Source organism: Oncorhynchus mykiss, chromosome 31, assembly GCF_013265735.2.
Source record: "Oncorhynchus mykiss isolate Arlee chromosome 31, USDA_OmykA_1.1, whole genome shotgun sequence".
Classification (NCBI taxonomy): Eukaryota; Metazoa; Chordata; class Actinopteri; order Salmoniformes; family Salmonidae; genus Oncorhynchus; species Oncorhynchus mykiss.
The window spans coordinates 32,316,646-32,331,479 of record NC_050571.1 but is presented as its reverse complement, the minus strand read 5'-3'; positions in this window follow the sequence as shown (position 1 = coordinate 32,331,479).

Sequence of the window (14,834 nt, the reverse complement as noted above, 5' to 3'; positions counted from 1 at the left end):
GGAGAGCCCTGCGTTTGCGGATGGTGCAGTTGCCGTACCAGGCGGTGATACAGTCCGACAGGATTCTCTCAATTGTGCGTCTGTAAAAGTTTGTGAGGGTTTTAGGTGACAAGCAACATTTCTTCAGCTTTTTGAGTTTGATGAGGCGCTGTTGCGCCTTCTTCACCACACTGTCTGTCTGGGTGGACCATTTCAGCTTGTCCGTGATGTATACGCAGAGGAACTTAAAACTTTCCCCCTTCTACACTTGCTGTCCCGTCGATGTGGATAGGAGGGGCTCCCTCTGCTGTTTCCTGAAGTCCACAATCTCCTTTCTTGACGTTGAGTGAGAGGTTGTTTTCCTGACACAACACTCCGAGTGCCCTCATCTTCTCCCTGTAGGCTGTCTCGTCGTTGTTGGTAATCAAGGCTACTACTGTTGTGTCGTCTGCAATTTGATAATTGAGATGGAGGTGTGCATGGCCACGCAATCATGGGTGAACAGGGAGTACAGCAGGGCTGAGCACTCTCCCTTGTGGGGCCCCAGTGTTGATGATCAGAGAAGAGGAGATGTTGTTTCCTTCCTTCACCATCTGGTGGCAGCCTATCAGGAAGTCCAGGGCCCAATTGCACAGGGCGGGTTTGAGACCCAGGGCCCCAAGCTTAATGATGAGGTTGGAGGGTCCTATGGTGTTTAACCTCTTGGTGATGTCATTCGGAAACATAATGTTAACTTTCCCTGCTATGCGGACGATACACAGCTGTACATTTCAATGAAACATTTTCAATGAGCAAATGTTTTACTTTTAAACTCGGACAAAGCAGAAATGCTAGTTCTAGGTCCAAAGGAACAAAGAGATCTTCTATGAAGCTATGAAGGACCTCGGCATTGCTCTGGACAGTGATCTCTCTTTTGACGAACATATCAAGACTGTTTCAAGGACAGCTTTTTCCCATCTATGTAACACTGAAAAAAAATCTGACACTTTCTGTCCAAAAATGATGCAGAAAAATGTATCTATGTTTTTGTCACTTCTAGATTAGAGTACTGCAATGCTCTACTTTCCGGCTACCCGGATAAAGCACTAAATAAACTTCAGTTAGTGCTAAACACGGCTGCGAAAATCTTGACTATAACCAACATTTTTTTATCACAATACTCCAATGCTAGCCTCTCTACACGGGATTCCTGTTGAGGCTAGGGCTGATTTCAAGGTTTTACTGCTAACCTACAAATCATTACATGGGCCTGCTCCTACCTATCTTTTCAATTTGGTCTTGCTGTACATACCTACACGTACGCTACTGTCACAAGACACAGGCCTCCTTATTGTCCCTAGAATTTCTAAGCAAACAGCTGGAGGCAGGGCTTTCTCCTATAGGGCTCCATTTTTATGGAATTGTCTGCCTACCCATGTGAGAGACGTAGACTCTGTCTTGACCTTTAAGTCTTTATTCAGTGGGTCCTATGATTGAGTGTATTCTGGACCAGGGGTGTGAAGGTGAACAGAAAGGAACTGGAGCGATGAACCACCCTTGCTGTCTCTGCTTGGCCGGTTCCCCTCTCTCTACTAGCATTCTCTGTCTCTAACCCTATTACGGGGGCTGAGTCACTGGCGTACTGGTGCTCTTCCATGCTGTCCCTAGGAGGGGTGCGTCACTTGAGTGGGTTGAGTCTCTGACATGATCTTCCTGTCCGTGTTGGCGCCCTCCTCGGGTTAGTGCTGTGGGGGAAATCTTCATGGGCTATACTTGGCCTTGTCTCAGGGTAGTAAATTGGTGGATGAAGATATCCCTCTTGTGGTGTTGGGGCTGTGCTTTGGCAAAATGTGTGGGTTTATTTCATGTCTGGTTGACTCTGTCTGGGGGTATATTTGGATGGGGCCACAGTGTCTCCCGACCCCTCCTGTCTCAACCTCCAGTAATTATGCTGCAAGAGATTGTGTCGGGGGCTAGAGTCAGTCTGTTATATCTGGAGTATTTAGTCTTATCCGGTGTCCTGTGTGAATTTAAGTATGCTCCCTTTAATTCTCTCTATCTCTTTCACTTTCTCTTTCTGTTCTCTCGGAGGATCTGAGCCCTAGGACCATGTCTCAGGACTACCTGGCCTGATGACTCCTTGCTGTCCTCTGTCCACCTGGTTGTGCTGCTGCTCCAGTTTCAACTGTTCTGCCTGCAGCTATCGAACCCTGACCTGTTCACCGGATGTGCTATCTGTCCCGGACCTGTTTTTTCCGACTCTCCCTCTCTACCGCACCTGCTGTCTCTAACTCTGAATGATCAGCTATGAAAAGTCAAAACTGACATTTACTCCTGAGGTGCTGATCTGTTGCACCCTCTACAACCACTGTGATTATTATTTGACCCTGCTGGTCATCTATGAACGTTTAAACGTCTTGGCCATGTTCTGTTATAATCTCCATCCGGCACAGCCAGAAGAGGACTGGCCACCCCTCATAGCCTGGTTCCTATCTAGGTTTCTTCCTAGGTTCTGGCCTTTCTAGGGAGATTTACCTAGCCTCCGTGCTTCTACATCTGCATTGCTTGCTGTTTGGGGTTTTAGTCTGGGGCTCTGTACAGCACTTTGTGACATCGGCTAATGTAAAAAGGGCTTTATAAGCACATTTGATACCTTTATTTAACTAGGCAAGTCAGTTCTTATTTTAAATTCTTATTTTCAATGATGGTCTAGGAATAGGGGGTTAACTGCCTTGTTCAGAACGACAGATTTTTACCTTCTCTGCTCAGGGATTCAATCTTGCAACCTTTTGATTACTTGTCCAATGCTCTAACCACTAGGCTACCTGCCGCCCTAGGGTGAGATTGAATATGCCCGTAAACACACTTGCCAGCTGGTCTGCGCATGCTCTGAGGGCCGGGTTAACCCTTTCACACGTACCATCACACAGGTGTGACCGTTCTACAGTGGTCCCTGAAGCGTACGATCACACCCGTGTGATGGCTCATTTAGAACGCTTATTTAGAATGGCCAGTTTCGATTGACGTAACAATCAGCATTTGAGCTGGCCACACGTTCTTTTAGAAACTATTTACACAAACACAGTCCAGAATGTGAGCAGTTTATTTTTGGATGCAATGTTCAGATATTCACAGAAGTATCTACAGCATAACACAATCATCCTAACTGGAAAAATGTAGGCTACATTTGTCCTAGCGCTAACTGAGGAAAGATTGATGAAACACAAGCGGTCATATTTTCTAACTCTCAGCTAACATAAACCACAATATGAATGAGCAAATAGCAATCACTATGTATAATTAATCACATCACGAGTGAGCTCACCGTTGATCAAAATAATTGAGTTAAAACCTGTTAAGGATATGGCAGACATACTTTGGAGAGATTGGGTACCCCTAGTAAACTGGAAAGAAAATCTGTCAAAATTGCTAATATATGCAAATAAATTATTATTGGATAGAAAACACTCTAAAGATTCTAAAACCGTTGGAATTATGTCTGTAAGTATAGCAGAACTCACAGGGCAGGCATTCTTCCAAACTAGTTTTTGTGGCCATGAAAGTTGGAGCAACTTTGACGTCATGGCCCCCACCCTTCCCAACCAGTTATGATTCTGGCGACACTTTCTATCTCTTCCGCTAGATGTCCTCTTTCATTAGAGCTTTGAATCGTTCAAATCCCGCGAGAATTGACCCTATGGGAGTGAAATTAGTGCGTGCCACGAGAGAATAGGCTGTGCGTATGGGCGCGAATTGGTCCCAACCATTCCTTTGTTCCAGCACTCAAGAGAAGGGCAGACGATGGCCGATTGAATTGAAGTTTGTTTTGCGTGTCTAAAACATCATAAAGCTTGCTTCTGCACTTAGTTTGACCTGTTTAGTCGACATATAATATGTCATTTTGAAGTTTTGATGCGCAACTTTTCCGGACCAGAGGACGTTTTGGGTGCATTTCAGCTGATGTTATTAGCAGTAGCTAATACAAAGACGCAAGACTTGAAACCAAACGATGTATTGGGTAAGTATGAAGCCTTCCAGAACATTCTGAACGAAGACCATCGAAGGTAAGGGAATATTTATGCTTAAATCTGTGTTTCTGTTGACTCCAACATTACGTGGAAATGTAGCTTGGAACTGAGCGCTGTCTCAGCATATGGAATAGTGTGCGATTTCTGTAACGTTAAAAATAAATCTAACACAGCGGTTGCATAAAGAAGCAGTGTATCTTTCTAACTATATGTAGAACATGTATATTTAGTCAAAGTTTATGATGTCTATTTACGTTATCTTGCCGCGCTACATAGATTTCCTGCGGGCATTTTTGAATAATTTCTGAACGTGAACTCATTGTAAATGGACATTTATGGATGTAAATGGCATATTATTGAAAAAAAAAATGTACTGTGTAACATGTCATATTACTGTCATCTGATGAAGATTTTCAAAAGGTTAGTGAGCGATTTATTTTTTTATCCTGCGTTTGTTGATTGCATGTTTTGGCTATTGAAATGAGCTGTGTCTGGTGGTGGTTTTACATATATATGTGCTGTGTTTTCGCCGTAAAACATTTTAGAAATCTGACTTGCTGGCTAGATGAAAGACACAGGCCTCCTTATTGTCCCAGCTATTGGACTTGTTAATGTGTGGAGGTTAAATATTTTTAAGAATATTTTTGCGTTCCATGCGCCACCGTTTCAGCTGAACGTGGGAGGGTTGATTCCCAATTGGGAACCAGTATCGTAGACAGGTTAAGACTTTCAGCCTCCTGAGGTTGAAAAGGCATTGTTGCACCTTCTTCACTACACTGTCTATGTGGGTGGACCATTTCAGAGGCATTCCAGAACATATCCCAGTCCTCGTGATCAAAGCAATCTTGAAGCATAGATTCCGATTGGTCAGAATAACTTTGAACAGTCAACACGGGAACATCCTGTTTAAGTTTTGGCCTATAGGAAGGGAGGAGCAGAAAGGAGGCGTGATTTGGTTTGCCCGAAGGGAGGGTGGGGGAGAGCCTTGTAGCCATCCCTGAAAGGGGAGTAGCAATGGTGAAGAGTTCTCTAATGATCGAGTAGCACAGGTGATGTGTTGATCAAACGTTTGTTAGCGTTTTCCCTAAATTTGCTTTATTAAAGTTCCTCAGGATATGCAGTTTCCAGTTTGCACAAAGTCCAGTGTAGTTCCTTGAGAGCCATTGCGGTGTCGGCTTGAGGGGCAATCTACACTACCGTGACATGACCGAAGATAATTCTTTCCTGAGGTAATGCGGTCAGCATTTGATAGTAACGTATTCCAAATCGGGAGTACAAAAGGACTTAAGTTCCTGTATATTACCACAATCACACCATGAGTAGTTTATCATGAAACATAAACCTCTGCCTTTCTTTTTCCCCAGAGAGTTTTTTCTTCCTGTCCGAGTTATATACGAAGAACACCGCTGGCTATATGGACGGAATAAGTATATCCGGAGAGAGCCATTATTCCTTGAAACAAGAGTATTTTACTGTCCCTGATGTCTCTCTGGAAGGAGGTCCTCGCTTCTTTATTGTCAAGGAAATTAACATTTTCTACTAATATACTCGGAAGTGGTGGATGGTATGCACGCCTCCTGAGTTTGACTTGAAGTCCACTCTGTAGTCCACTTGTCCACCGGCGGCGTCCTGGAGCAGCCCCTGGGATGAGTGGAAATGCCTCGTCAGGTACGAACAAAGAATCCAATTCAGGAGAGTCGCATTTCTGGTCAAAATGCTGGTGAGGGACTGCCAAACAAATATTCTATACTTATTTTTGTCTGTGGGTAATAATGCAAGATAGTTCTGAGCAAACAATGAAAGAAATAACACACCCCAAAAAATATATACTGAAAAGTTAGCTGTCGGCGCCATCATAGTTTCCTCAAACTGTCGACTGGTGGGGTGTTCACCAACAAAACCAATGGGCGTGTAACCACGATGTGAAAACAAACGAGGTTGGCTTACAATCAAAGGATTATGTTTGACCAAAAAACCTATATATATATATTTTTAACGTAATTACACATTCCCAATAACATGTTTGTCTTTCAAATGAATTGTTATAATGCTGAGTGTTTCCTTTTGCGAGGGTGGAGACTTCGCAAACCGGAACTCCCAAATTGGAACACAGATGGTCCCAGAACTTAGTCACTCAGCTGACCAAATTCCTTTTAGTTCTGGGTTAACCTAGATTAGACTGCTCTAAGCATTTTTTTTTTACTCAGCATAGAGTGTGTCTGAAGTTACACTTTTAGAGTATATTTTCTTAAACATCCTTTGTATTGTGTGCTTATTGTTAAGCCATTGATATGATCCTGGAGCCATTTTGAGACCTTACAGAGAATCAGGTACTGCTGGTAGTCCATCTTTTTGTGAGAAATTACACTTTTCACTCAAAACATTTATAAAGTATTTCTAAAGTATAAATAGCCTAAACTTTAGATGAGGCCAGACAAAAAATACTTTCGGGAATAATGAGTCAATGGTTTATAAGAACGTATCTTAAACTTCTTATCAATTTTCTAATGAATTATCAGTATTAAACTAATGCTTGAAAAGTTGTTGTAGTAATGAAAAATACATGATGAATAAACTATTCACTAATCCATTAAAACTGCTTTATTTCGTGAGGTTATTGCAAAGTGCTACAAATATATATATACTGTATCTTCAAACCTCATCCTCTTTTTAAATCTCTCTCCGTATGCACCCTCTCTCATTCTTTCTTTTTCAATCCTCTTTCTGTCCCCTCTCTCTTCCCCTCTTCTTCATTTTTTTCTCCCATTTTCATCTTCTCTCCTGCCATTTTTTTTATGTGGATTCCAGTAAAATTGCTGTCTCGTAGCATAACAAGAAATGGAGCAATTTACGCTGTGAGAGTCTGATGATATTGCGCATAAATATGTCCGGCCGAGAGGGTAATGACTGTCTGAAAATGTCCCCTCATTCCTCTCCTCTCCTCTGTTTTGCTCTGCTCTGCTCTCTCCTTGGCTGAAGAGCATTTCTCAGGCGCTACTGGGTCTATTTTCATTCCCTCTCTTCCTCTATCTCTCTCTCTCTCTCTCTCTCTGAGTGCTGGAAATGGCTCTCCTAGAGAAAATAAATGACCCAAATCACCCCTTCAGTCCATCTCCCTCTCTCCCCTACTCTGTGACTTGCTCTGAAGCACAACCACAACACAAGCAACGCTCAGAGCTAAAAATGACCTCAAAATGCACCAATGTAGCAGGGTGAGTATCTGGTTTCAACGCTTGTTGTTGGGTGTGAATGTTCTAAGAAAATCACTCTTGTTCAACCAAACCTTGATACGGTTTGATGGAGTATATGCTTTTGGAGGTGGATTAAATCTCTCTCTCTCTCTCTCTCTCTCTATATATATATATATATATATATATATATAGTTGAAGTCAGAGGTTTATATACACCTTAGCCAAATACATTTAAACTCAGTTTTTCACAATTCCTGACATTTAATCCTAATCTTCTGTCAGTTAGGATCACCGCTTTATTTTAAGAAATTAAATGTGAAAGTGAAATGTCAGAATAATAGTAGAGGGAATAATTTATTTCAGCTTGTATTTCTTTCATCACATTCCCAGTGTGTCAGAAGTTTACATACACTCAACTAGTATTTGGTAGCATTGCCTTTAAATTGTTTAACTTGGGTTAAACGTTTTGGGTAGCCTTCCACAAGCTTCCCACAATAAGTTGGGTGAATTTTGGCCCATTCCTCCTGACATAGCTGGTGTAACTGAGTCAGGTTTGTAGGTCTCCTTGCTCGCACACACTTTTTTAGTTCTGCCCACACAATTTCTATGGGATTGAGGTCAGGGCTTTGTGATGGCCACTCCAATACCTTGACTTTGTTGTCCTTAAGCCATTTTGCCACAACTTTGGAAGAATGCTTGGGGTCATTGTCCATTTGGAAGACCCATTTCCGGCCAAGCTTTAACTTCATCTGATGTCTGATGTCTTGAGATGTGGCTTCAATATATCCACATAATTGTTCTTCCTCATGATTTCATCTATTTTGTGAAGTGCACCAGTCCCTCCTGCTGTCACGATTCTTCTAAGTCGAACCCAGAAGCAGACCAGGACAAGGAGAGTAGGAAAAAGGTGAGTATTTATTTACAAGTGAATGGGTAGATATATCCAGGTGGTGTAGCGGGTAGCGGTGATGAGTTGATGGGAGTAAATAGGTGGATCCAATGGGGAAGCGGAATCTTCTGACGACCAGGCGGGAATGGGGTAAATGATCCGGGTGAGTAACTGAAGACAGAACAAACAGAGGTAAGTTCAAGGCAAGCAATACGTAACAAACAACACAACAACTATCCAACTTGAGGCTGATACTCTGGCACAACATACTGTTCATGGCTAACGATCCGGCAGGGAATGGATGTCAGGTCCGGGCTTATAAAGAGGAGAGATGATGATCAGGACCAGGTGTGCAGATAGCTGATGGGATACAGGTGCGGGTAATCAGAAACCCCAACTGGCTACATTGCCCGGCAACCAGACAGGGTGCGTTCCAGGACGCCGGAAAAACTCTCCAGGACAGAACATAGACAAAAAACAGACTCAGGAAACGGGATTCGTGACAGTACCCCCCCTCCGACGAACGCCACCGGGCGGACTATCCGGAGCGCCAGGGTGGAGGCGGTAAAAGTCACGAAGCAGGTCATCGTCAAGGATCTGACGCCGAGGAATCCAACTCCTCTCCTCAGGACCATATCCTTCCCAATCCACTAAATACTGGAATCCTCGACCCCGCCGTCTGGAGTCCATGATGCGGCGCACCGTGTAGACAGGACCACATCCGATCATCCGAGGAGGAGGAGGACGAGGAGGAGGGGGCAACAGAGGACTGAGGTGAACCGGCTTGAGGCAGGAGACATGAAAGGTGGGGTGTACTCGAAGCGTTGCCTGCAATTTTAGTCGGACCACAGCAGGGTTAATGATTCTCTCCACCACGAACGGACCAATGAACTTTGGTGACAGTTTCCTCGACTCAGTCCGTAGAGGAAGATCCCGTGTAGCCAACCACACCTTATCTCCGATGGTATAAGCGGGAGCAGGAATACGGCGACGATTCGCCTGGATCTGATACCGGTCAGAAACTCTAAGGAGAACCTTCCTGGCCCGATGCCAGGTCCGGTGGCAACGACGAATGTGGGCCTGGACAGAAGGGACCGAAAGATCCCTCTCCTGAGAAGGAAACAAGGGAGGTTGGTATCCGTACAGGCATTGGAAGGGGGACATCCCAGTGGCAGATGAAGGAAGGGTATTATGGGCATACTCGACCCAGGGTAATTGAGATGACCAAGAGGTGGGATCAGAGGAGACAAGACAACGCAGCGTGGACTCCATCTTCTGGTTGGCTCTCTCCGCCTGACCATTAGATTGGGGGTGAAATCCAGATGTGAGACTGACTGTAGCTCCAATGGCCAAACAGAAGGATTTCCAGACAGCAGAGGTAAACTGAGGACCACGGTCAGAAACAATGTCACAGGGCAACCCGTGGACCCTGAACACCTCCCTAACCAGTATCTCGGACGTCTCAGTGGCAGAAGGCAGCTTGGAGAGGGGAACAAAGTGGGAAAACTTGCTGAATCTATCCACAATGGTCAGAATAACCGTGTTACCAACAGAAGAGGGCAACCCCGTGACAAAATCCAGGGCCAGATGCGACCAAGGTCGTCGGGGAATAGGTAGGGGGTGAAGAAGCCCAGAGCTGGCCCGATTGGTACTCTTATTCTGCGCACAAACAGGACAAGCGGCAACAAACCTCCGGGTATCTTCTCCCATGGCAGGCCACCAAAATCGTCTGCGCAGTAGCGCCATAGTCCGAGCAACACCAGGGTGACAAGCTATCTTGCTGGCGTGGGACCACTGAAGGACAGCAGAACGAACCGACTCAGGCACGAACAACCGACCGGGTGGACCGTTACCGGGCCCGGGCTCTGTCCGAAGAGCCGCCATCACCTCCTCCTCAATCCTCCATGTAACGGCTCCCACGACAACGTTCTGGGGAAGAATCGTCTCAGTCTTGGCCTCACTCTCCTCCGTCTTGGAGAACATCCGGGACAGGGCGTCCGCCTTCCCGTTCTTCGACCCAGGTCGGAATGTCAGGGAAAAATTGAAGCGTCCAAAAAACAAAGCCCACCGGGCCTGACGAGAGTTGAGACGTTTAGCCGATTGCACGTAAGCCAGATTCTTGTGGTCAGTCCAGACCACAAACGGTTGCTCCGCTCCCTCCAACCAGTGACGCCACTCCTCCAAGGCAAGCTTCACAGCGAGAAGCTCCCGGTTACCCACATCGTAGTTTCTTTCAGCTGGAGAAAGACGACAAGAGTAGAAGGCGCAGGGATGGAGTTTACCGTCAGTGGAGCTACGCTGGGACAGGATGGCGCCCACCCCCACATCAGACGCATCCACCTCCACAACGAACTGACCGGAAGTGTCAGGTTGAGAGAGAATCGGGGCGTTGGTGAATCGGCTCTTCAAATCTAGAAATGCTCGGTCTGCCTCAGGAGACCAACAGAATTTTCTGGTGCAAGACGTCAGTACAGTTAAAGGGGCAGCCACCCGGCTGTAATCACGGATAAACCTCCGATAAAAATTTGCAAACCCCAGGAATCTCTGGAGCTGCAATCTCGAACCGGGCTGGACCCAATCCCGAACCGCCCGAACCTTCTCTTGGTCCATCTTGAGCTCTCCCCTGGAGATGATGTAACCGAGGAAGGACGTCGTGTGGGCGTGAAAATCACACTTCTCAGCCTTCACGAACAGACGGTTCTCCAATAACCGCTGCAGGACCTGCTTGACATGCTGAACGTGGCTAGAAAGCTCCTTCGAGAAGATGAGGATATCATCCAGGTAAACAAAGACAAAAATACCAATCATATCTCTCAGAACGTCATTCACCATACTTTGGAACACAGCAGGAGCGTTGGTCAGTCCAAACGGCATCACCTGGTACTCGAAATGTCCCATCGGAGTATTGAACCCAGTCAACCACTCGTCTCCCTCCTTGATCCGAACCAAATGATAAGCATTACGTAAATCAAGCTTCGTAAAAACCGTAGCACCCTGTAAAGAATCGAAAGCCGAACTCATCAAGGGCAGGGGATACTTGTTATTGACCGTAATATCATTCAAACCCCGATAATCAATACACGGTCGAAGAGAGCCATCCTTCTTGCTCACAAAAAAAAATCCTGCTCCCAGAGGCGATGACGAGGGCCGAATGAGACCTGCAGCTAGAGACTCCTTGATGTAGGTCTCCAAGGCCTCACGTTCAGGTCGAGAGATACTGTATAACCGTCCCTTGGGTAAGGAAGCTCCAGGAAACAGATTAATCGCACAGTCATAAGGTCGGTGGGGAGGAAGGGACTGAGCCTTCTGTTTACTGAATACTTCACCCAACTCGTGATATGTTTCTGGAACCAGGGACAAATCAGGAGGAACAGAGTCACTGATCAGACTGGAAATGGCAGGAGAACAGGCAGTCCTAAGACAGTTAGCATGACAATCAATGCTCCAACTAGTTACCTTACCCGTCACCCAATCAAACGAGGGATTGTGTTCCTTCAGCCAGGGGTAACCAATAACCAGAGGAACATGGGGTGAGGACAGAATGAAGAAGGAGATAAACTCTGAATGATTCCCCGACAACAACATCTTAACCGGTTCAGTCCTCATAGTGATCCGTGCCAGACTACTGCCGTTCAGAGTGGTTGCTTCAATGGCTTCCGGCAATTGCTCCTTAGAAAGCCCCAGCTGTTCCACCAAGTCGGCATCAATAAAGCTGCCATCGGCACCTGAATCGATAAAAGCGTTAATCTCTAAGCTCTGATCCTTATTCATAAGGGTCGCAGGAAAACGGGGTCTGACAGGATTCTGGAGAGGTTGAATCTGGCTCGCTAAAATTCCTCCCAAAACTAGCGAGCCGGGCAGTTTAACGAGCGCTGTGGACAAGTGGAGATGTAATGTCCTGAGCTACCACAGTAGAAACAGCTGTTGGTCTCACGTCTACGTTGGCGCTCCTCCTTAGTTAGCCCGTGTCGCCCCACTTGCATTGGTTCAGGATCTGGTGGCAAGACCCCTCCACTAATCCCGTGTGGGGAATAACGATCAATACGTTCTGGTTGACTTCCTGAACCGAATGGTAACCGAGTTGCTGATTGATTGGATGGGCCCCACTGCTTCTCCCTCCTTCTCTCTCGGACTCTATTATCTACCCGAATAGATAAAGTGACCAAGCTGTCTAGATCACTAGGCTCTGGATAGGATATCAGCTCGTCCTTGAGTTGCTCCGACAACCCCTGGTAAAAAGCCGCTTGTAGTGACTCCTCATTCCAACCACTCTCCACAGACAATGTCCTGAACTCGATCATAAAGTCTGCCACACTGCGAGCTCCTTGGCGAAGAGTGAACAAACGTTTAGCTGCGTCCTTACCTCGGACTGGATGATCAAAAAGCCTTCTCAGCTCTCCCGTGAATTCCTGATATGAAGACATGCAGGTCCCCTGTCGTTCCCAAACGGCTGAAGCCCATTCCAGAGCTCTTCCAAGCAGCAGTTCAATAACAAAGGCTATCCTAGCCTTGTCAGTGGCGTAAGAATGGGGCTGCAGATCAAACACTAACCCACACTGCATAAGAAACGAACGGCATCTTCCCAAATCCCCTTCATATTTATCAGGCGTCGGTACCTTGGGTTCACGGAAGGAAAACGCATCAGGCACGGCAGGTAAGATGGGTGAAATAGGTGGTGAATGAATCGCCAGCAAACTGAGCTGATCCTGGATCTGTGTCAAGCTAGCAGATAATTTCTGGATTGCAACCGCTATCTCCTGTAGCTCCGTCTTGTGTTGTCCCAATGTCCTCCCCTGCTGGGTAATGGCATGGCAAACGGAATCCAGGTCCGCTGGGTTCATTCTTGGCCGGATCGTTCTGTCACGATTCTTCAAAGTCGAACCCAGAAGCAGACCAGGACAAGGAGAGTAGGAAAAAGGTGAGTATTTATTTACAAGTGAATGGGTAGATATATCCAGGTGGTGTAGCGGGTAGCGGTGATGAGTTGATGGGAGTAAATAGGTGGATCCAATGGGGAAGCGGAATCTTCTGACGACCAGGCGGGAATGGGGTAAATGATCCGGGTGAGTAACTGAAGACAGAACAAAGTTCAAGGCAAGCAATACGTAACAAACAACAAAACAACTTCTATCCAACTTGAGGCTGATACTCTGGCACAACATACTGTTCATGGCTAACGATCCGGCAGGGAATGGATGTCAGGTCCGGGCTTATAAAGAGGAGAGATGATGATCAGGACCAGGTGTGCAGATAGCTGATGATGGGATACAGGTGCGGGTAATCAGAAACCCCAACTGGCTACATTGCCCGGCAACCAGACAGGGTGCGTTCCAGGACGCCGGAAAAACTCTCCAGGACAGAACATAGACAAAAAACAGACTCAGGAAACGGGATTCGTGACACCTGCAGCAAAGCACCCCCACAACATGATGCTGCCACCCCCGTACTTCACGGTTGGGATGGTGTTCTTTGGCTTGCAAGTCTCGCCATTTTTCCTCCAAACATAACGATGGTCATTATGGCCAAACAGTTATATTTTTGTTTCATCAGACCAGAGGACATTTCTCCAAAAAGTTTGGAAATTGCTCCCAAGGATGAACCAGACAATTTTTTTCTGAGGTCTTGGCAGATTTCTTTTGATTTTTCCATGATGTCAAGCAAAGAGGCACCGAGTTTGAAGGTAGGCCTTGAAATACACCCACAGGTACACCCCCAATTGACTCAAAGGATGTCAATCGGCCTATCAGAAGCTTCTAAAGCCATGACATTCTTTTCTGGAATTTTCCAAGCTGTTTAAATGCACAGTCAACTTAGTGTATGTAAGCTTCTGACCCACTGGAATTGTGATACAGTGAATTATAAGTGAAATAATCTGTAAACAATTGTTATAAAAATGACTTGTGTCATGCACAAAGTAGATGTCCTAACCAACTTGCCAAAACTATAGTTTGTTAACAAGAAATTTGTGGAGTGGTTGATAAACGAGTTTCATTGACTCCAACCTAAATGTATGTACATTTCCGACTTCAAATGTATATATTTATATCTATATATATACAGTGCCTTGCGAAAGTATTCGGCCCCCTTGAACTTTGCGACCTTTTGCCACATTTCAGGCTTCAAACATAAAGATATAAAACTGTATTTTTTTGTGAAGAATCAACAACAAGTGGGACACAATCATGAAGTGGAACGACATTTATTGGATATTTCAAACTTTAAAAAAAAATCAAAAACTGAAAAATTGGGCGTGCAAAATTATTCAGCCTCTTTACTTTCAGTGCAGCAAATTCTCTCCAGAAGTTCAGTGAGGATCTCTGAATGATCCATTGTTGACCTAAATGACGAATTATGATAAATACAATCCACCTGTGTGTAATCAAGTCTCCGTATAAATGCACCTGCACTGTGATAGTCTCAGAGGTCCGTTAAAAGCGCAGAGAGCATCATGAAGAACAAGGAACACACCAGACAGGTCCGAGATACTGTTGTGAAGAAGTTTAAAGCTAGATTTAGATACAAAAATATTTCCCAAGCTTTAAACATCCCAAGGAGCACTGTGCAGGCGATAATATTGAAATGGAAGGAGTATCAGACCACTGCAAATCTACCAAGACCTGGCCGTCCCTCTAAACTTTCAGCTCATACAAGGAGAAGACTGATCAGAGATGCAGCCAAGAGGCCCATGATCACTCTGGATGAACTGCAGAGATCTACAGCTGAGGTGGGAGACTCTGTCCATAGGACAACAATCAGTCGTATATTGCA